Genomic DNA, 9,110 nt, shown 5'->3' on the forward strand with positions numbered 1-9,110 from the left:
ATTTTATTTATATTTTTTTATTTCTAATTTGATTGGTTTTCTAACAATTTGCGTTTAAATGATATTTTATACACAAAAAAAATTAATTAAGTATAATTCCAACACAAATTCTGCGTTACCCCCTTCCTGCGCTGTCGGTGAAGCGTGAAATTCTCTACATAGACGCCAATGCAATAAAAATTCCCACACAAACAGCTATGATGACAGCTATACGCTCGCGAAAACACGTCAATCATAAGTCAAAAGCAGCAATAAATGTCCGCAATAGTGCTGTGCATTGCGTTCGCAACAACAATAACAGTAGCAAAAACGATTGCAAAGCAACAACATCTGTCACGTTGAAAGCAATAAAAGCCGGGCAAGGGGATGAGCGGCAGCAGCTAAGAAAAGCAAAAATAAATGACTGCTAAAAATTTGTGCAAAAAGAGCCACAAATTGCACAAATCAACGCTAGCAACACGTAAACGCGCAACAGCAACAACAAGCATCAACCAGCGACGGCAAGGATAGTACGTGGCACCTAGGGCAGCTGGGAGGTCGTATGAAGACAGCAAAACATAAACTTAAAAAAAATAAAATAAAATAAGAAGCAAATAAAAAAGCGACAAAAAATGCGCTGGCTGGCAGGCCGCAATCTGCAGTCAAGCAATGCGCGCGCGCCACAATCACAATCGCAGAATTTTGACTTGAACGCCCGAGTTAATGCAACGAGAGTTGGGTGAAGCCGACGACGGATTCAAGTGAATGACAAGCGAATATGTGAATAACAAAGCAAAAAGGAAGATTGCATTCAACGCGAAGAAGGACACTGGGGTGCAATGGCTGTGTGTGTGTGCGGTGCTGCGCACGTTGCAAGAGCAAAGTGGCCACTTGATGCAACCCTTTCGATTGCATGTCAACGCAGTATATATTGCTTTTGTTGTTCTTATTTTTGCTTTTGCTTTTGCTGTTTTCGCACAAACGACGAGTGGTTGACTGCGCCTCCGGGCCGGTGCAATATTGCAATGCTGCAATGGGAGCGGCGAAGTGTGTGCGAATATAAACGACGTGTTGCTGAGCGTCAGAGCGCGAGTGAGCAAGAGAGTGCGAGCTTGCGCGCATGCATGCAATTGTACGTTTGTCTATGCGCGAGTGTGTGCGTGTGTGCGTGTATGCGGCAATGCAGCAAGAAGTGCAATAAGTGTGCAAAAGCAATGTATAGCTGCAAAAACAAAAACAAAAGCAGAAAACTTGAGTTTGATGGCTCACTGCCAACGCCGACAATTTGCCATAGAAGCGGCGCGCTTGACTGTTTGCACCTTTTTTCGCATACGCCGGCACCGCATGTGAGTGTGGGGTTAAGCTGGGCATGCGGCATGATTGGCGTGGGCCAGCACACAAGTGCAGCAACAACAATGGGCATACAGCGTGTCTAAAAATAGCCACCACTTGCATGCGTTGCTGCGAATGTGAGAAAGTGCAAGCAGGAGTCTACCAAGTTGTTGCATATCGCAAGGGTGCACGCCTACTTTGCCGGCTTGCAGTTGTTCTTGTTGTTTTTATTGTGGCAATTTGTTGTTGCTTTTCTAATGCAGTTCTTTTTAATTGTTTTTCGGCTTTCAGCCTGCTGTGTTGTGCCTTTCATTTGCAAACTCACACACACACACACACACACCACATACAATTGCAATTTGACTGCGTCGCACGTCATTTTATACGTTTTACATATGCATATGGGCAAGTTTGTAAATATGCACATATGTAAGCATGTATGTATGATATTCGGAGGCAATTTGCTTTTGTTATTATTGTTGTTGTTGTTGTTTTTGTGCTTTTTGTTGTCCAACCATTGCAGCCAATGCAAGTGTTGCACGCAAGCACACATACTCTAGTGTTATAAGTATACATATGTATGTACTATATATGCGCTTTAATACATTTGCATATTGCTACATATGTGGATATGTACATACATATATACAATATTCTATCGTATTGCCACTTTCTGTGTTTTCATACTCTAATGCATTCGAATGGCTTTTATATACTCGCTAGGCCTTTTGGTTGGTTGATTGAGTGCAGTTCTTTGGTTTGTACATATATGTTTGTATATATAAGTATGCTATATATTTCCATTTCTAAAATGSCTATACTATCCCACAATGGTCAGTATTTTATAAACAAGTTGATAGTAATTTACCGATTCATAACCGATATATGCGGAAACATATGTGCATGACTATAAATACATATGTGTATATAAAAGCTTTCTTCCCTATGTTAACATACATATTTTAAATATTTATGTGCTGAATATTTCAATAATACATATGCTCATATATATTTCCAAAGTGACTTAAAGAGCAACTATTTAGTGTCATTGTTTTATTGACATCATTTGTCTACGCATATACATACATACGTGACCTTAAATGCAAAATAACGTAACGTATTATCACTTTTCAAAAGTTTACAGGCGAAGAAAGAACGATATAATAGAATCCATTAATACTGAGGCGAAATTTGAGTTTTGGTTATAAAATGAAAATATATTGGTTATTATATCTGATAACGATTTTATTTTATTTTTATTTTTTTGATGATACGTTGTTTTGCATTTTATGTGACGATATGTACATACATATATAGAAATATATACATAAAAAGCTAACTCAATCTTCTAAGAGCTCTTTTTCAACAAGTTGTTATAAAATTCGACTAATTTAAAGTAAGGATTGGCTAAGTTCGGTTGCAACCGAACATTTTATACTCTTGCAACTTGCAGGAAACAAAGTCAGGGAAATAATTTAAGGTTCAAACCGTCAAACAGACGATTGAACCCAACTAGTTATATATCGGGAAGTCGAAAAAGTATTGGTATTTTGGTATTTTGTCAATAAATGTCATTGCAATCGTATATCTTCAGTACTACCAACCACTGTGTTATGCCATATAGTGTTGGAAAGATGAGCTTTTAAGCTTCATTTAATCAAATTAAATTTGGGCAAGTTGAAAAAAATGGTAGAGCTGTTCAAAAAGGAGTGAAAATAATGTAGAAAATCGCTATATTTTGAAATAGAAAAAGGAAAAATGCCACGCAAGCCAGCAATGAAATTTGTCAAGTTTACGGAGACGATGCTATAACAGTGCGTATAGCTAGCTTTCGTTTTAGAAATTTCGAAATTTCGATTTATACTGATGGAATAATATTTCTAGCATAGAAATTACAAAAAGTGATAAATCAAAATGGTACATATTTGTTAATTTATTTATTATTATAAATAAAAAAATAAATTGAAGTTTGATTAGAAATACGAAAATACTTTTTCGACTACCCAATATATAGTTGAACTTCCCTAACTTGAATTGCCATAATCTACAAAAAACCTCGAGTAAGAGAGACTATGAGCTATGGAAGGAAATTTGTAAGAAATTTCTTTCTATTGCCAATTGAAGTGTCCGAGTAACAGAAGTTCGAACTTCAAATTTCATACACATTTTCTTCCAAAACTCGAAGTCTCCAGGCTCTCTATGTATATACGGCAAATCCACTCACCACTATATATTCGACAAAAGGTTTGTTAGAAAAGCGAAAATCATTACATACAAGTAAATGTATATATAGTATATAGGAGTTGAGGGTTGTATCGACTCGATTTTGCCTATTTCTGTCAATACTACTTTCTAATAATATGCCAAGTTAAAAAAAAATGCCCTGGGTTTCATTAAGGTTCCTGGGTTCTTGTTCAGTGCCTGTTATATAGGGGCTAGGTCAAGTTTAACTGTCAGAGGACAGGAAAAAGCTGAAGAGAAAACTGCTAAAAAGGTTTCTTTCTTTGGGCTAAAGCTTATACCAAAAAATATAATTGTTACTCCACTGAACAAACTGATACAGACACAAGCAAGTGTTTTCTTCTAAATTTTGAGTTCAGCTGCCAACGAAGCAGTTTTCAAGCAACACATTACGCCATAGCTTATCAATTAAAGTAGTGCGAACTCCTTTCCACTGGCACAATTTTATTCAGTTAAAACTTTTAATTGCCAACTCTTGAGCTTATGCATGTAAACGCTTACCTAACACTCAATACAATGACAATAGTTTTATTTTTACTGTACCATTCTTGAAGTTTGTCTACATGGAAGTGGACTCAGCCTGTTGCTATGCCCCAAAACACATACGCAATATACATAAGACACGCGTTATGGCACTCTATAGTACAATTTCTTTCAGTTCAATTCTCTAAAGGGGGTTATACGAGCGCAGTTCGACAAGTCAGTGTACGTTTTTCTTTTTCTGAAAATACACAGGGGCCAAGTTGGTTACATGGTCAGCTTAAAGCTTACAGATGTCCTGTGTGTATTTAGAAAAAATCAGGAAGAACTTGGTTACGCATTGGCTGTAACTTATGAGAGGATAAATGAAAGCTGAAAACGGCTCCCGTTTCTATGAGCGAATTTTACGTTAAAGAAAGAAAAAAATATAATTGTTCGACAGATTTTATTAGACTGTAAAAGTTCCTGAGAAAACTCGATTCTTCGTTAGAGGCTCAAGTCATTTAAAATTCTCACAATGGACAAAAATATAGTCTTTATAAGCGATTTTTTTTTTCAATTAGAACTATCCGAGATGTTTGCTGGAAAAGTTAAGATTCTTGAGAAAAATCTTACTCAGTTGACTAATAAATCCGTTTCTATGAGTGAATATGGATAAATTCTGACTAATCTTAATCTAAATCCGTTTCTATGAAGGTAGAAAAAAATGGAATTATTTTACGCACAGATTTCCTTAGACAATAATAGTTCTTGAGAAAACTCGTACTTAGTTAGAGACTCTACCTATTTAAAGGTTCAAAAATATTCTCAAATCTGCTTTTTTTTATAAGAGAATTTTATCCAATTAGAAGTGTCCGACATGTTTTATGAGAAAGTTAAGATTCTTGAGAAAACTCAATTTCAGTAGACTAAAATATCCTTTTCTATGAGTGAATATTGATAAATTCACATACTCATCACTCTGCTCTCGTTTGTAGTTATCGACCCATCTAACTAGCTGCACATACCGTGAAAAGAACACAATCATATACTACACGAAACAATTGAAATAAGAACAAACGGCAAGCCAACTTTCAAATATCCAGTTGCAGCAGTTCTCATTGAAAGCTTTTACCAACAACTTTGCCATTCCCGTTTCCAGCTGTTTGAATCATCCATTTGCGTATGTTTTCCATTTGAAATTCTTTTCTTTTTCTATTTTAATTCAAATTCAATTGTTTGGCACGTTACCTTTTGGGCGCCGCCGTAAGAACTACGCAAAGCTTCTACATAAGTCTGTTCATGTGCGGCTCCTGTGCGTATCGTTGAACAAGTTCTGGCGTTAGTTAGTTCGTTAGTTGGCTGTTTGTCTGGTTCCTGCGTCTACTTCTATTGTCCTCTTCGTTGTCATGCAACCCCAACGCGTTTAGTCCTGTTACACATAAAACGCTCGCTTATGTCACTTGAGCACAATAGGCCGTATCGGCATATCCTGCGTATGCTTTTGGGATCATACGGCCACTACAAGTCCAAAAGGATACTCGTTTTCTTTTTTCATTTTTTTTTTTCATAAACTTCAAGTTTCGTTGGCTGCTGCAATGATACGCGCTGGTTTGTTATTTCTTCTTTTTTTGTACTGTTATCTTATTGCTTGCGTTTGGACAATGAGTTGTGTGCAGTTTGTGCGAATTTAGTGCCGAGCTGTGCTATGTCCACGTTGGTTTTATTTGTAGTTTACCACTTTTCTATTTAGATTATTGCATTGTTCGCACTTCATTCTAAAGCTTTTGAAAAACATTTTCTTTTGTTTTTTGTTTCGAAGTAGTTTTTTGGTAGCAACCAAACTTGATAGTCAGTTTATATACTCTTTGGCTAAGTCGTAAAATTTTAATTAATTTTTAATAAGCAGTAACGTCATCCCACATTCTTTAGATAGAGAATAAACCTGTCTAAGCAACCATATTCTCTAATTTGTACCGAGAACAGCATTTCATTGAAGCGTGAGCTGATATGTGTTCGCCTTCAGGAAGCGTCTGCCCGCTTAAGTCATCTGGATAGGAGTAACCGTTATATTATCTTTTCTATAGATTAGTGTTAAGCAAAGAGGATATTGATGGTTACCGCTTATGTGGATACCGAGCTTATTAAGCGAAAATAATAATCAAAAAGCTTGAGAATCCCAATACTGATTAAATATGCTGAAATTACTACTTTAAATCTTTAAATATTCTTGAACAGGGCCTTGTAATATAGATCCTACTTGTAGAATCTAAAGTCTCTAAGCTGGAATCTTCCATATACGAGTAAGGAACACCGCTTTTTCAGTATCTAAAATTTCGAAAGTGTTGACTACACTATAGATCCTATTTCTAGATAGATAGTAGGTACCTGCAAATTTCACAAAATCTATATGGATCTTTAATACACACTATAGGAGCATGGAATACAGAGTTATTTCAGTACATGCATTTCCAGCACTTTTCGCTAAGCTGTTGATCCGATGTAGATAGAATATTCGCTCAAAATTTTGAAGATTTTATAACATCTAAGCTGTGTTATCCGAAATGTAAGTAAGGAATTTAGTTTATCTCATATATTAGTTTCCAGAACTTGCCACCAAACAGTTTGAACCTCTGATATACAAGTAAGAAATACATGCTTTTCCCAGAGTAGGATTTTAGAACAGATCGCTAATTTGTAGATTATCCAAGCAGCTATCTTCATGGACGCTGTAAATTTTACAGATTATTTAACCTTTCAGCTGAGATATGCGTTTAGGAGTAAAAAATACAGATTTTCTTCAGTATTTGGAGAAAGAAGTGTAATATTTAGAAGACCAAAAAATTTGAAATTGTGTTCATTGTATTCTAAGTGAAGTTGAGTTACTCGTAAAATCGATAGGGTTTCAGAAGACCTTAAAGTTAGATCGACCTCTTGATTTGTCTTTTAAAGTCAATTGTAAGCGTATTCCTTTTCGGAATGTTTCTGCCCAATCCGTGTATATTTTACATCTACATCCACTTTTATGAATTAATATACATAACCTTGAAATTGGAAGATCTCAACGTTAATCGATGAAGATCATTAGAAAGAGGAAAATTCCTAAATAGGTCCCTATAGGTGTTGTCGTCTAAGAAAATTTTCAAAATTGTTCGATGAAGAGCAGTTACAATGCCTGTTGTAGACCCTAGGTTACTCGTTTCGTCCCTTATTTACATAACTGGCTACGCAGGTACGAGTATACATAGCTACTAATTCGAGAAGGATGTCGAAGTGAGTTGTTTTGACATCCATCAATGTTTGCTACGCCAAACTCCTAAAAAATTTCTATAAGTAAAGTTGTTTTTGTAGTGGGCAAAATGTTTTGCTATTCACAAAACAACCGCAAAAACGATCGGATACGAAGAGTGACATAGACCCAAGTATTTCAATGAACGCCTAACCGTTGATCAGCGCTGCAGTCAGTCAACGCTGTCTAGTAGTTTTATGCATTTGTCACAACATTCCGTTAGATTGTGGTGCACGAGGCCGCACGAAACGGAAGAAACGAAAAGTGTGTGATCGTGCTAAATTTAGCGTCACAGCATCCGTAATCAGAGTATAGGCGGCGCAGAGGAATATGCGCGTTTGCTGACATTTTCATGATGTTTATGTTGTTGTTGTTTTATATGTAGAATTCTAAAGTTCAACAGCCGTTGTGCGGTGCAGACAGACAGACAAAACAACGCGTTGCTGAGATGAAAAACTGTTTGCGGGATACTTAGCATTGACTCTGGGTGGGATGTGTGCTGTCGGGGAAGCTACAACGTCTACTAGTCAGACACGGAAGTGGAAAATGTGAAGCAATAGCTTGTTTTTTTTTCCACGTCTATTTATTTTTATATTTATGTAGTTGGCTGGGTTATTTCGGTTTTCCAAGAACGCGTGTCGTACGTGAGTAGGTAAGAGCTCGCATACAAATAGCTAAACAAGAATCGTTCTAATGAATGGCACTTTTCGAGTAACGCATTGATCTTTTTCCGCGTCGTAAGTCGGAAATGAATGCGGAAGCGTCTAGCGTTGGTATATTTTTGGAATAAAGAAAGTGCTTATTTTAGAGTGTGTACAACAAGGTATAAAGAATTTTGGTTCGATAACGTGAGAACTAAGCCAAAGCGAAAAATAATTCAAGCGATTCCTTGACTTATAGCTCAAAGCTAGTGCAGATCTGCTCTTTGAATTATGCGTCAAAATTTTAGCTGTTCCAAAAATAGCACGGAAATTAATAATTTAAACTAAAAAAAAGTTAAATACTTCGGAAAATAAGAAATGTACGGAAGTATCGACATGCTCTGAAGGAAATTTTCTTGGAAGTAACTTTTTCCATCTTATTCGGCAACAAAATTAAAGTTGCTGGAAAGTACTATACACGCTCTGCAGAAGTATATCTTGAAAAAAGATTTTTTTTAACTTATTCGACATTCAAATAAAATTTAGTCGAAAGTAATAGTAAGAATTTTAAAAAAAGATTTACGGAGAAAAAAGCTCTCTCTCTCCTGAAAACAAAATTGATTGTAAACGAAAGTATTACAAAAGCTTTGAAGAAATTTTTCTCGCAAGTAACTTTTTCCATGTTATTCGGCATATTTCACCGAGGAAAAACTTTTCACATTCTGATGGCCACAAAATCTTTGTTAAATTCTAGATTTTTTCATAAAATAAGCACTGCTGGTGCCTAGTGCGATTGTACACTGAGATTGACCCTTTTTTATTAACATTAAAATGGTTACGTGTCAATGCTCAGTAATTGTTGGGATCTCATCTCAGCGCTCCAGCTGTTTTACGCCTAAAAATAGGTGACATTTGTATGTAAAAACTTGCTAATGCAGCCATTGCAGACATCAAGCTGGGCGCGTGGGTTGTTATGTGACTTGTGGGTTTTTGTCAAGCTCGGCGCTATTTTTAGCAGCGTTGCGTAGGCATAACCTTCTATTGCCAAGTGATATGCACCTATTTATTTCTATACCAAGAACATAACAAATTATATAGTTATTTATAAAATAATAAGCAATAATTAAATAATTTAAAAGGAATTAAAAAAATTGAAAAAAATCAAAAAA

General features: G+C 36.0%; 1 protein-coding gene across 1 annotated transcript in view; it reads right to left on the bottom strand.

Annotated features, from left to right (window-relative positions):
* The window catches only part of LOC108973951 (insulin-like growth factor 2 mRNA-binding protein 1), a 72,604-nt gene that overhangs the window by 62,634 nt on the left and 860 nt on the right, over positions 1-9,110 (bottom strand). The window lies entirely within an intron of this gene.

This window comes from Bactrocera latifrons, unplaced genomic scaffold (genome assembly GCF_001853355.1).
Source record: "Bactrocera latifrons isolate USDA-ARS-PBARC rearing strain unplaced genomic scaffold, ASM185335v1 scaffold_51, whole genome shotgun sequence".
In the NCBI taxonomy this organism is placed as follows: Eukaryota; Metazoa; Arthropoda; class Insecta; order Diptera; family Tephritidae; genus Bactrocera; species Bactrocera latifrons.